Here is a 14,084-nt window from a genome sequence, read left to right on the forward strand (position 1 = left end):
GGATAGTTATCCCCTTCCAAAGATCGACAGTCTGGTCGACTCTACAGCCGGCCATGCCTTGATGAGTTTTATGGATGCCTACTCAGGTTTCCACCAAATTCCCCTATGGAAGAAGGATCAGGAAAAGACGGACTTTGTTACTGATCAGGGGTTGTACTGTTACACGGTGATGTCGTTTGGCTTGAAAAATGCGCCTGCTACCTTCCAACGAATGATAAACACAGTTTTCATCAATCAAATCGGAAGGAATGTAGAGGCGTACATTGATGACATGATAGTCAAATCCAAGCAACAGGCGGGTCACATAGCCGACCTCCGAGAAACCTTCACCACCCTCAGGCGACATAAGGTCATGCTTAATCCCAAAAAGTGTGTCTTTAGTGTTGAGTCTGGGAAGTTTCTCGGATTTCTGATCGATCAAAGAGGCATAGAGGCCAATCCGGATAAGGTGCAGGCGGTGATTGACATGCAGTCACCTCGCACTCTCAAGGAGGCCCAGAAGCTAACCGGTTGCCTAGCGGCACTAGGAAGATTCCTCAGCCGATCAGGTGACAAATGCCTTTACTTCTTCCAAGCAATCAGGAAGAGGTCTAGATTTGAGTGGGGAGAAGAGGCTAAGGCGGCATTTTAGAGGTTAAAGTAACACTTGCATTCTTTGCCAAGGCTAGTGAGCCCCCTGCCTAAGGAGGTTCTCTACGTGTACCTAGCCGTCTCAGATCACTCCCTTAGTGTCGTCCTCCTTGCCGAGAGAGACAGCAAGCAGCTCCTGGTGTATTTCATCAGCTATATCCTTAGGAATGCCGAACTCCGGTACCCAATGATCGAGAAATTTGGGTTGGCTCTTTACAAAGCAGTCAAGCGGCTAAAGGCATACTTCCTAGCCCATCCGGTGACTGTTTATACTGATCAGCCACTCAAGCGTCCAATGACTTCCATTGAGTCATCCGGCAGAATGATCAAGTGGGCTGTTGAAATGCAAAGCTTGGAGATAACTTTTGAACCTAGGCGAGCAGTGAAAGGTCAGGCGTTTGTCGGCTTCATTGTTGAAATGACTAGGCCGGCACAGCCGGAGAATACCGATCAGGTTTGGAAGTTATTCGTAGACGGAAGCTCTACCTCAAACGGCTGTGGTGCAGGCGTAATTTGCAAGTCTCTGGAAGGAGATACTTATGAATATGCACTACGGTTTAAGTTTCAAGCTTCAAACAATGAAGCTGAGTATGAAGCCCTGCTAGCCGGAATACGCATGTGTAAGGCGGTAGGGGCAAGAAAGGTTGACGCCTATTTTGATTCCCAATTGATTGTTAGCCAATTCAATGGTGACTACGAGGCCACCCATCCAGCAATGATCAAATATCTTCAGGCGGTCAAAGATGAGGCGGGGACACTTGATGAGTTCCATTTGAGTCAGGTGCCCCGGTCAGAAAATAATCAGGCGGATGCTCTATCCAAGTTGGCCTCATCCGCCACTTGTGATGCGCCTAGGTCAGTCTTCTGGGAGGTCATGGAAAAAAGAAGTATTGAGCATGAACCCATTGGAATTCTCGATCGAAGCTCTACCTGGATGGACCCCATCCGGGATTATTTGGTAGACGACACCTTACCGGATGCCTCTTCAGAAGCTGCAGCACTTAAAAAACGAGCTCTGAGCTTTGAAATGTACAAGGGAGAACTCTTCAGAAAGGGTTATCTCCAACCGTTACTGAAGTGTGTTACCCCAGAAAGGGGAAAAGAAGTGCTAGAGGATCTGCATGCGGGCTTTTGTGCTTCACATATAGGCGGCAGGTCTCTTGCAAAGAGGGCCAGGCGGCAAGGTTACTTTTGGCCCACCCTTGAGGCAGACGCCATGGATTTGGTGAAAAAATGTGACAAGTGCCAAAGATTTGGCCGGTTCATACACCGTCCGGCAACTGATCTTACGGCTATCTACAGCCCGGTTCCATTTGCAAAATGGGGCATGGACATTTTGGGTCCCTATACGCCTGCCACAGGCGGCAGAAGATACATTCTAGTGGCTGTAGACTACTTTACAAAATGGGTTGAGGCAGAGGCGGTCAAAGGCATCAAGAAAAAGGATGTCATCTCCTTCATTTGGAGGAACATTATCACCCGATTTGGGGTTCCTATGTTTATGGTGTTTGACAACAGTCCTCAATGTGAAACGCCTACCCTCAAGAATTGGTTGGGAGATCAGGGGATATCACATTGTTTTGCATCTGTTGGCCGGCCCCAAGCAAACGGCCAAGTTGAAGCCTTCAACAAGCTCATCTCAGACGGCATAAAAAAGAAGATTGAAAGAGCCGGTGGTCTTTGGGAGGATGAGTTATCTCACGACCTTTGGGCCATCAAAACAACCAAAAAGGGGGAAACCGGTGAAACCCCGTTTCTCATGACATATGGCATAGAAGTCGTCTTACCAATTGAGCTTTATGAGCCAACACTCCGAGTCATGCTCTATGACGAAGAGGCTAATTGGGAGGCCATGCGTCTTGCATTGGATTCTCTCCCGGAACGTAGGGGCAATGCTGCCTTGCGTCATGAGATATACCGTCTGAGAATGACGAGGGCTTACAACAGAAGAGTACACAAGCGGCCCCTCAAAGTGGGGGACTTTGTGCTACAAAAAATGGAGTCAACCGGTAGGGCTAATGAACAAGGAAAGCTAACCCCAAATTGGGAGGGCCCCTACCGGATTTTTGAAGCAGTTAGAGACGGCACCTACCGCCTGGAAACCCCAGACGGCAGGCCTTTAGCCAGAACTTAAAATGTAGACAACTTGAAAAAGTACTACTTCTAAGGAAATTGTAATTATTTTTTGTAAATAAAGTAAATGAACAAAGGATACTTTATTTCAATTTTTTGTTAAAAGTCCCGTGGGCAATGCACACCCGGGCACCTTTTAAAAGTCCCGTGTGCAATGCACACCTGGGCACCTTTTAAAAAAAAAACCCGTGTGCAATGTACAACCGGGCATCCTAAGTACCTAACTTAGCTGAATAAAGGCACAAAGCCAATATATCTTAAACCGTGTGTTTTAAAAACAAAACAGGCATCCAACGACACCCATCCGGGTGAATTCGTTGAAGAGAACATCTCCCTTCCGGGTGGCACATTGTTCTATGCGTCATATTCTCAAACGGCTTCAACCGCCTAGGTTGAAGATAACCCATTTGCGTTTGAATGACCTATCGCAAACAAGATAAAACCGGCTATTGCCCCAATGCAATACAGACGGTAACTTAAATCTTGCTAAGCAGCCGGCTTTGCCCAAAAGCACTACAGCCGGACCTCGCTTCTATCCCGATTTTTACAATTTTCAAATTGACATTGGCTATTGCCCCAAGGGTATACAACCGATATAAAATGACTTATATTGCAACCGGCTAGTGCCCCTAGGTAATACAGCCGGCAATTGACAACATTGTCTACATTTGTGCTTGGTTATTGCTCAAAAGCAATACAGGCGGTAATCCACATATTTGCATATATCTGGATACCATTCAAAACGCATACATCCGGTACGATTCTAACGAATTATACTAACCCACCCTGTTGTACAACGGTTAAGGACCGCCTAATTGTTTGTCCGGATGCATATGGACGGCTGCCTACTTAGAGTTGGTAACTAAGCAAACAACCATCCAGGGGGAAGCAGGGTTCACACATCCGGAATATCGCATGATTTCATGATTCAATGCAAAAAAAAAAAAAAAAAAACCGGCAAATATGCAAAGCAAACCGACACAGTCGGCACAAATATATTAAATATTTCAAATGTTAACCGGACCCCTGTCCGGGAAAAGTGATACTGAAATTCACGGCTCGCAGGCCGGTTAGAAAAAGAGAAAAAATACTACTACTGCTGTTGCTGTTGCTGGTTTGGCTGTTGCTGCTGCTCCGGCTGCTGGCCTTGACCGGCGTTAGGGGCATCTTGGGTCTGCTGGGTCTGGGTTCCATCACCCGGCACATCACCCTCCGTCTGCTCCTCCCCTGCGCCGGCCCACTCCTCAAACGGCGCCGGTTGTTGAAGCCCGAGAACTTGAGCATCAAATACTTCAGTTGTGTATTTGTACCTCAAGTCAAAGAAGGCGTAGTCGGTCTCCGGATGGATCATGGACCACGCCATCTTCATGCGTGCTTCGTAGTCACGCTTGTTCTCGTTCACCAGCCGGGTCTGCTCAGCCGCAAGCTAGTCCAGAGCATCTTTCTTGGACTTAACCAAATCATCTTTGGCTTTGTCCAGCTCCCCCTGCAGCCGGTTGACCTCCACCTTCAACCCAGTCTTTTCCTTCTCCACATCCTTCAGAGCTTGGATGTCGGTTTTGAGTTGGTCGATTTGGAGTTGACGGTCAGCAATCGTCTTGTTGGCGGTGTCAGCAGCAGCCGTCAGCTGCTGGATAAGTTCCTCCTGTTTCATCTCCCAGGCTTTAGTGTGGATTTCACGCATTAGGGAGTTGTACTGACATACATCAATTAAATCGGCTGCCCGTTTTTGGGCATCCCTTACCTCCTCTTGCTTCTTTCGCAAGGGGGCTTTTAACCCATCCACCCTTAGCATCGCCTGCAAGACCAACCGACAATTGAGTTAGCAAATTGATCTTAAAAACATCAGCTATCAAATCTAGCACAAAAATACCTCATCCGGTGAAATAATAGATTGTGCAAAACTAACGCATCCGGCAACTTACCTCAGCAAGCAATGAGGTGATCTGGTCAAGGTTGACCTGGCTTACACCCGGCACAGCCTCCCTCTCGGACCTAGTCAAGGTCCTTATCATTCTCCTGGCGTAATTTTGCATGTCCGGCCAGCGAGAAGCAGTATCTGCATCATGAGACATATCGGTTAAGTGTTGGGAATAAACGGCTCCTACATTCAGCCGGTTCCCGACTGAGTCGCCCGACTGAGACGTATGAGACTTGACTCGAAGTGGCCCAAGCGGCCAGGGGGGGTCAAAAGCGGAGTCCATACCTTGGTCATCCGGCTGAGGGGTGCCACCACCCCCAGCCGCATTGGAGCCGAAAGCAATAGCCGGCACCCTGCTAGAAGGAGCACGCTCCCTAGATCCGGTCTCAGCCGGCTCAGAGCTCAGGCTAAGACTTTGCAGACTTTTTCCTGCTGTAGTGGGCCTCACAAGAGCCGGTGTCCTGCTGGCTGAAGGCGGAGTAGGGCCTTCTGAGACCCTGCACCTTTGTGGAGGCGTTTGAGGAAGCTCCCCACCCGTTCTCACCATCTGGCGGATAGAGCGGGGAACATTCTGGCTTCCCGTCTGTAAAAAACAATCAATAAATTAAAATCAAGTTTATTGGCAAAATAAGCAAACGGTTATAACACAGTCGGTGCTTACTCCACTGGCCCGGGCAGCAAGTTGGGCCTTCTTCTTCTCCAACTGTTCTTTCCTGATTTCAGCGGCTGACTTAGCCGGCGTCATCTCAGGAGGAGTAATTTCTAATCCTTTCTCTAAAAAATAACAAGAAAAAGTTAGCATCATTTTCATATCATGCAAACGGCATAAATTGCCGGTTAAGAAGTAGACCTTTGTTATACAAGGTGCTGAGACCGCAGACGGAGAGGAACGCCTGGTTCTTGAACCAGTCCGGGTGAGAAACCCGGAATAGAGGGACAATGATTTATGTCCCATCAGCCAAAGGCTCGGTGGTTTTCTTAAATAACCCCGGCTCCATTATGGCATCCCAAGCCTCAGCCGGAACCCTTGGTAGGGCGCACTTCTTTCCTAGAAGAGCCGGGTTCTTATTGTAACGGCGCATCCGGTGGATTTACAGTCGTTGAAGGGGAAGAGACGTAATAAAACTTGCTCTTCCAGCTCGTCCACTTGGAGGGCTTCTCCAAAGTTATCATGTATTCCGGATGCGTAGTAAGAGTGTACCAGGAATTCTAGCTGCCTGGGGCACGGCTTAGGTAATGCATATGCGCGAACGCCTCCCAGCTAGGCGTCACTTCCTGCATCTCGCAGGCGGCAATATAGCCGATGATGTTCACCCAAGAATTGGGTGTAAGCTGCAAGACCCCCAAGTCGTAGCCTCTTACAATGGCTTTAATGCATCTGTGAAGGGGGAACCGGAGGCCGGCTTTGAATGCCGCCTCATAGCAGCCGAAGTAGTGATCGACATGATTCAAGTCATCCTCCCAGACAACTGACGAGCTCGCAGGCGGGACACCCAACTCCCAGCCGTCCCCTACCGGACGCTTTTTCAGAAAAGCCTCGAGTGTTGCGTTTAATGTCACAACGTCCCGATCGCTCTTGTGCGCCTCCAATGGGTTGTTTGCTGACGGCCAGCTGTATGCCTCCTCATCTTGTTTAGGGACATCCGGTGTCATCGTGGACTCTGATGACCCAGCCTCTTGGTCTATTTCTTCACCGCTCGAGCTTCCGAACTCTTCCAAAATCTCATCACCAGGCGTACTTGGAACGCCTGGTTGATCAAAAGGAACATCTTCAACCGGCGTACCGGCTGAATCATCTGATTTGTACTCGGGGTCAAAAGTCGTTTTCCTTGTCCGAGCCATTCTGTCCTGCACATGAACAAAGACGATCGGATTCTCAGAAATGTAAGGGTGTTCTATGCACCCCCAGACGGCATCCCCAGTCCTAGATTTAGCCGTATCCGGTGAACGATTGACAACTTCCCTAGGCCGTGCCGTGTGTGTATTGGGAGAGTCCATTATTCTCTAACCTATACAACCGGTAAACTCAAAAGGTTACAAAAAGGGCAAGGATGATACCTTGTATTTATGAAGACGGTTGAAGAAGATGTGGCTTGACGATGCCACAGGCGGAGACAGCCGTTTGTGTTTAAAACCTGAAGCACAAATACAAAACAGTCAGGCATTTTGGAAGAAATTCACACAAAGATACCCCAGCGGTATCAATAAAGTGTGTTCAAAGATATTACAAGCGGTATTATGCAGTTTTACCCAAAGATACCCCAAGCGGTATCATAATAGCTTGCTTAGAGATACCCCAGGCGGTATCAAGGAGGCTTGCTCAAAGATACCACAAGCGGTATCACAAAGTTCTAGTCAAATACACCCCATGAGGGATTAATAAAGCTCACTCAAATGCCCCAAACGGGACACCTCCGTCTAAGGCTTCATTAAATGGTTATCAGAAACCAAGGATGCCTCAAGAGTTAATCATTGAAGGTTGCTTAAAGACCCCCCAGACGGCATGAGACCCGACTGAGGGTGTTTGAAGGGCAGGTCATGAACGAGCTATGGAGATCATTGTTCAAACGCCCCACAGGCGGTATAAGCCCGGCTAAGGGTGCGAAATATCTAAGTCTCGAAGCATAGTTGCATACACCCCAGACGGTCCATTACCGTCTGTGGGTCCAGTTTTGAAAAGCTATTATTTGAAGACACCCTAGACGGCCTAGAACCGTCTATGGGTCTGATTTTAAAGAATCTTGTTTGAAGACGCCCCAGGCGGCTCCTTGCCGTTTGAGGGTCTATGAAATGAGTTTTTTGATAGGCAGTTGTTTGAAGGTGGTCCAGGTAGAATCTTTCCGGTTTAGGGTCTATTGGATGCAAAATGATTGTCTGAAGATACCCCAGACGACACGTATCCGTCTGTGGGTCCTTTGAATGCAAATTCTTGAAAACCATTGACTGCTGATATCACAGGCGGTATATCACCGCCTGTGGTCCTATGGAACGCATTTTTAAAGGCCAAGGTTTGAAGGTATCCCAGACGGTCCACACCGTCTGTGGCTCTATCATTTGAAAAGCAAGGTATAAAGATGACCCATCCGGCATATAGCCGTCTGTAGGTCTTTTAAGTGCAACTACATGAAAAACCAGTGTAAAGGTGCACAGGCGGTATTCACCATCTGTGGGGCCATGACATGCGTTCAGAGTAGTCCATTGAAGAAGGATACCTCAGACGGCTTACCACCGTCTGAGGGTCTATCTTTGAGGATCATGATTCAAAGATTCCCCAGACGGTTTACGTCGTCTGTGGGTCTACCAAATGCAAAGCATAAAAAGGGGTTTATGAAGTCCTAGACGGTGTATGACCGTCTGTGTTTCTACTCAAGATAAGAAAGAGAATCAAGTCAAACAGTACCTGGAGGGATTAAGTGAAGAAGTCCTCAACCGGTATCCGTATGCGTTTCAATAAAGCAACTGGTTGCACAAACTAGCAGCCGGTGTCAGAGCTCTCAAGAAAATTCTGAAAAAATTTGTAAAGCGAAGAGGAGAGAGGGTGTGCGCCTCAATTTATAGAAAAAGACCGGAAGGCGAATCGCCACCTTCTGCCTTAATACGTTCGAATTCAGGAGAGAGAGGCGGGAAGCAACTCAATCGTCGCCTGTTCATTGCTTGACACCTGTCACAGGTGACACGTGGCTGCGCCACGTCACACCTGTGAGGGGCAAATGTTTAGGGTAAAAATACCCTATGCCATGTGGCCCAGTAGAATCATGACACGTGGCAGCCCACCAACGGCCCAATGGGATCCAATCGGATGCTGCCACGTGGCATCAAAACCCTAATCAGGGAACATGTCTCCTCCACTATAAATAGGGGAATCCTCCTCATTTTTTTGGGATTCATAAATCCAAACACGAAACCCGAGCAATATTAATTGCGGAATCTCTCTGAATCAGTGAGAAAAACCTATTTACCTTCCGCACTATTACCCATCCGTAAATCATACTAACTTGATCGTCGGAGGCGGAACTCCACTCAACCATAGTTTTGTGGTTTTGCAGGTACAGAAGTCAGGCGCGCATACTCCGTATTGTAACTCTCCTGAGGGACCAAAAAACACCCGAAAAAGATATGGCTATATCTACTTAATGTCAAATAAATCTGAATCCTTTGAGAAATTCAAAGAATTTCAGAAAGAAGTTGAGAAACAACTTGGCAAGAAAATTAAAGCACTTCGATCGGATCGGGGTGACGAATATTTGAGCCATGAATTCGACGATCACTTGAAAGAAAATGGTATTCTTTCAGAGTTGACACCTCCCGGAACTCCTCAATGGAACGGAGTGTCCGAACGGAGGAATCGAACCTTGTTAGACATGGTTCGATCAATGATAGGTCTTAGTGAACTTCCTATCTCTTTTTGGGGACATGCGCTACAAACCGCGGCACTAACACTGAACCGCGCTCCGTCAAAAGCTGTTGAAAAGACTCCATATGAATTATGGACTAAGAAACCTCCTAGGTTGTCTTTTCTCAAGATTTGGGGATGCGAAGCATATGTCAAGCGATTAATTTCGGACAAACTTCACCCCAAATCGGATAAGTGTTTCTTTGTGGGATATCCAAAAGAAACCAAAGGGTATTACTTCTACAATAAATCCAAGAACAAAGTGTTTGTTGCTCGTGATGGTGTCTTTTTGGAGAAGGAACACCTTTCCAAAATGACAAGTGGGAGGAAAATCGAACTCAACGAAGTTTGAGAGGACGAGCAACAATGTCAACCTGATAAAACTGACAATCTAAGTGCTTTGGAAGCAACTGGGAAGATTGGTCAGAATCAAACAGACAATGTAAATGCTCAACCTATTACCCTTCGTAGGTCGCAACGGCAAAGATCTCAACCAGACAGATACCTTGGTATTGTCTTAACCGATGATCAAGACATCCTAGTTATGGATGGTGATGAGCCAGCAACATACAAGCAAGCTATGACGAGCCCCAACTCTGCTAAATGGCAAGAAGCCATGAAATCCGAGATGGACTCCATGTCTGAAAAATCAAGTCTGGGACTTGGTGAATTTGCCCGAGGGTTACACACCCATTGGTTGCAAATGGATCTTCAAATTGAAGACAGACAAGGATGGAAATGTATCGATATACAAGGCTAGACTGGTGCAAAAGGCTATAGGCAAGTCCACGGGATTGACTATGATAAAACCTTTTCACCAGTTCCAATGCTAAAGTCTGTTCGGATTATTCTAGCGATTTCTGCATATTACGATTATGAAATATGGCAGATGGATGTCAAAACCGCCTTCCTAAATGAGATTTTGGAAGAAACTGTGTACATGACACAGCCAGAAGGTTTTGTCGATCCGAGCAACGCTAGAAAGGTTCGCAAGCTTAAGAAGTCCATTTATGGACTAAAGCAAGCCAGCAAGAGTTGGAATCTGCGATTTGATGAAGCCATCAGCAAGTTTGGTTTTATCAAGAATCCAGATGAATCTTGTGTATACAAGAAGGTCAGTGGGAGTGACATCGCATTCCTAGTCCTATATGTCGATGACATACTGCTCATTGGAAATAGCACAAAGTTACTAGAGTCCGTAAAGGGCTGGTTGGGAAAGTGCTCTTCAATGAAGGACTTAGGAGAGGCACGGTACATATTAGGCATCAAGATCTACAAGGATAGATCTAAGAGGATGATTGGATTGAGCCAGAGTACTTACATTGATAAAGTACTAGCACGATTCAACATGGAGAATGCCAAGAGAGGGCATCTACCCATGTCCCATGGCGTAACTTTCAACAAGAAACAGTGTCCACAGACACCTGTTGAGAGAGAGAGAATGGATCAGATTCCATATGCTTTGCTAATTGGGTCGATCATGTATGCCATGATATGTACAAGGCCAGATGTCTCGTACGCCTTGAGTGCTACGAGCCGATACCAATCAAACCCAGGAAAGGCAATATCCTGAAGTACCTAAAAAGGAACAAGGATAAATTCCTGGTTTATTGTGGCCATAAAGATCTGATTGTTGAAGGTTACACCGACGCTAGCTTCCAGACTGACAGAGACGACATCAAGTCACAATCAGGGTACATATTTTGCCTAAATGGAGGAGCATTTAGCTGGAAGAGTGTCAAGCAGAGCACAACTGTAGACTCTACAACTGAAGCCGAATACTTCGCTGCTTTAGAAGTTGCTAAGGAGTCTGTTTGGATTCGGAAGTTCGTCAGTGAACTTGGTGTTGTACCCTCCATCAAGGGTCCGATAGATCTCTACTGTGACAACAATGGAGCTATCGCTCAGGCCAGGGAGCCAAGAGAACACCAGAAGGTCAAACATGTCCAAAGGCGATTTTACATGATAAGGGAATGGAAATCCGAAGGTGAAATCAGAATTTGCAAGATCGGCACGGATGATAATGTGGTCGATCCTTTGAATAAACCTTTGCCTCAAGTGAAACACAACAAGCACGTTGAGGCAATGGGAATTAAAACAAGCACGTTGAGGCAATGGGAATCAAGCACGTTGGAGATTGGCTTTGAAATTCCCTGTACATGTGTTTTAATTAAACTGGTTGATTTACTGTAAGACACTGTATTGAAACCATTCATTCATGGAGTAATTAATTTTTGTGCAAAATTATCATTCACTCCATTGCTATTTAATTGTGGTTTAGAATTAAATAATGAGTCCATTCGATTTATGGAAATATTCAAAACAGGGTATCAAGACCATGTCTTGGATAAAGAAACACCTGTTAAGTAAACATTGAATATTTAAATCGAAAGTTATCCCTAATCGAGGTCATCTAACTGATGGACGATTGATGACCACCAGAGATTAGTGTGTAGTATGATTTACAGCACCGTTTCTTGTGCTGCAAGGACATGATGGTCATAAATCATTTGCACAGGTGCCAGTTTGGAACTGCACTGGATTGACCTATGAGAGTACTTTAAGAGATTCAAAATTTTCATAAGTATATTTCTCATTATAGCTATCGGAACTCGTTTCCTCGACCATGAGTGTTGTGAAGTTTTCTTGTTTGAGAACTAGTCTCTTTGATGTTGCCTAACGTCTGCCGTAACTAGGGATCATAACGGGAACACTCGGGAGATTAGGTCCTCTTAGTAAAAGAAACTTACAATGCAAGACTGGGAATGTCCCCCTATTAACAATAGGGAATATGTCTTTGTTATTTACAAGGCCGCTCGATGAGCGAGACTGTGAAAATGCATGGCCGTGCTCAGATGGATTTTAGAAATCATCTGTTTATTGACAGTCGAACTCGGAGATCGAGAAACACTTCTGAACGTAATAAGGATGACGATGAATCTTACCTTATATTTCACGAAGAGACATTAAGCGACATAGGAAATGAGCTATACACTATATGCACACTTGTCCGGAAGGACAAGTAGGAGATTGAAAGGAATGGTGTCCTTCAAACAAGTGTATTATTCTGATAGAGGGTTCAGAATTATTACAGAGCTAATTCTTCAGTAAGGTCAAGTGATCGGAATGCCTAGGTGGAGGCCGCTTTCGATCAGTAATATTAAGGTACAATTAATATTACAGCTTAATCTTAACTGAACCCTTCGAGTCGAACCCAATCGAACAACTGATCCGAGATGACGAATTAATCCGAAGGATTTAATGAGTCGACAGAGTTTTACAAATACAGACGTCGGATTTCGAGCCTAAGGCGTCGAGACCGAGCGTCGCAAAATCATAAGCGACAAGTATGAGCGTAGCCGTAGCTAGGCTAGGCTAGCTCATCGCAAGCCTAGGCGCACCATGTGTGTGCTAGGCGCACCATGGTGTGCTAAGCGAGGCATGATGCCTAGGCGCCATCGCAGCCCTAGCATCATGCACTAGGCGCACCATCGCTGGCACTAGGTGCTGGCGTGTGTGCGTAGCATGGCAGCACCATCGCTAGCACCAAGTACTAGCATGGATGTTTGCCTCGCATCACAACACGCTGGGCGTGTGCGAGTGCCCAGGCACCATTGCAGGCCTAGCACCACGCACAGAACCATCGCAATGCCAAGGGCTTGCGTGCGTGCGTGTGCTTGTGCCTAGGCCTATCGAACCATCGCAGCACGCAGCCCAGGCACCATCGCAGGCCTGGCACCACGCGCAGCACCATCACAATGCCAGGGGCATGCGTGTGTGTGCGTGTGTGCCTCACATCCTCACAGCAGCAGCCTCGCACAGCAGCATGCCAGGCAATGCCCTGTGCGTTTACGTGTACGAGTGTCAGTGTGTGCTGGCTAGCAAGCAGCAACAGCGATGATGCGTGGGGCTGGTGCGTGTGTGCGTGCGATGGGGATGCTGGGAAGCAAGGGAGTGCTGGCTGGCTGCCAGCCTAGCAGCCCATGTGTCGGTTTTGTGTTTTCTTGTGGGGACCAATCAAGGGGCCTTGGGGTGCAAGGCAAATGGTCCCCCCCACCTAGCCTTAGCCATCACTCATTAGCATGTGATTGTGCCACTTGTCGCAATGTGATTAACTTAATTATTTATTTAATTTGGAATTAAATAAATTATTGATTTTACCAACTCTCCCACATTGATGGGAGATTGGAAATCAATGGTGCATTTCCCTATAAATACCAAAGGCTTAGGTATTTGGGAAAACACAACCTTGAGTGGAATTAAAGGCAACTCTTGATTTGAGTAAACCTTGATTCGTAAAACTCATAGTTTTATTTGTCCGGGTCTCGACTACTCTTCGATACTTAGGACGCTCGGGTCGGGTTCGAGGGTACGATCCCGTTGGAGACCTCGTATTTTCGGGGTTCAAGTAAGAGCTCATTGTTGAGCGAAGCACGCATCAAAGGTATAATCTTTTATCCTTTCTTGTGTTTAATTATGTTTTGCTTGTTAATTGCATTTATTATGGGGGCGGGTCTTGGCGGGTTTCTTTCCGCGTAGTGTGGGTCACTACGAAACCTAACAATAAGGTAGACATATCCATATCTACTAATCTACTATAGTCGTCCATGAAGGTGATGAAATATCAATAACCATGCCTTGTGGTTGTACTCATTGGTCCACATACATCCGTATGTATAAGACCTAATAAGTCACTAACTCTTTCTCCTAACTTGGAGAATGGTTGCTTTATCATCTTGCCTAATAAACATCCTTTGCAATTTTCAAATGACACTAAGTCGAATGAGTCAAGAATACCTTCTTAGAGAAGTTTCTTGATGCGTTTGATGTTAATGTGGCCAAAACGACAATGCCACAGTAGGTTTGATTTTGGCGGTATCATCAACATTATAAACTTGTTTGTCTAGAGAAAGCACATAAAGACCATTTTCTGAATATGCCTTACCATATAAAACATTATCGAAATAAAATGAACAACTATTGTCTTTTATCCGAAATTCAAATCCC

This window comes from Chenopodium quinoa, unplaced genomic scaffold (genome assembly GCF_001683475.1).
Source record: "Chenopodium quinoa cultivar QQ74 unplaced genomic scaffold, ASM168347v1, whole genome shotgun sequence".
NCBI classification, from domain to species: Eukaryota; Viridiplantae; Streptophyta; class Magnoliopsida; order Caryophyllales; family Amaranthaceae; genus Chenopodium; species Chenopodium quinoa.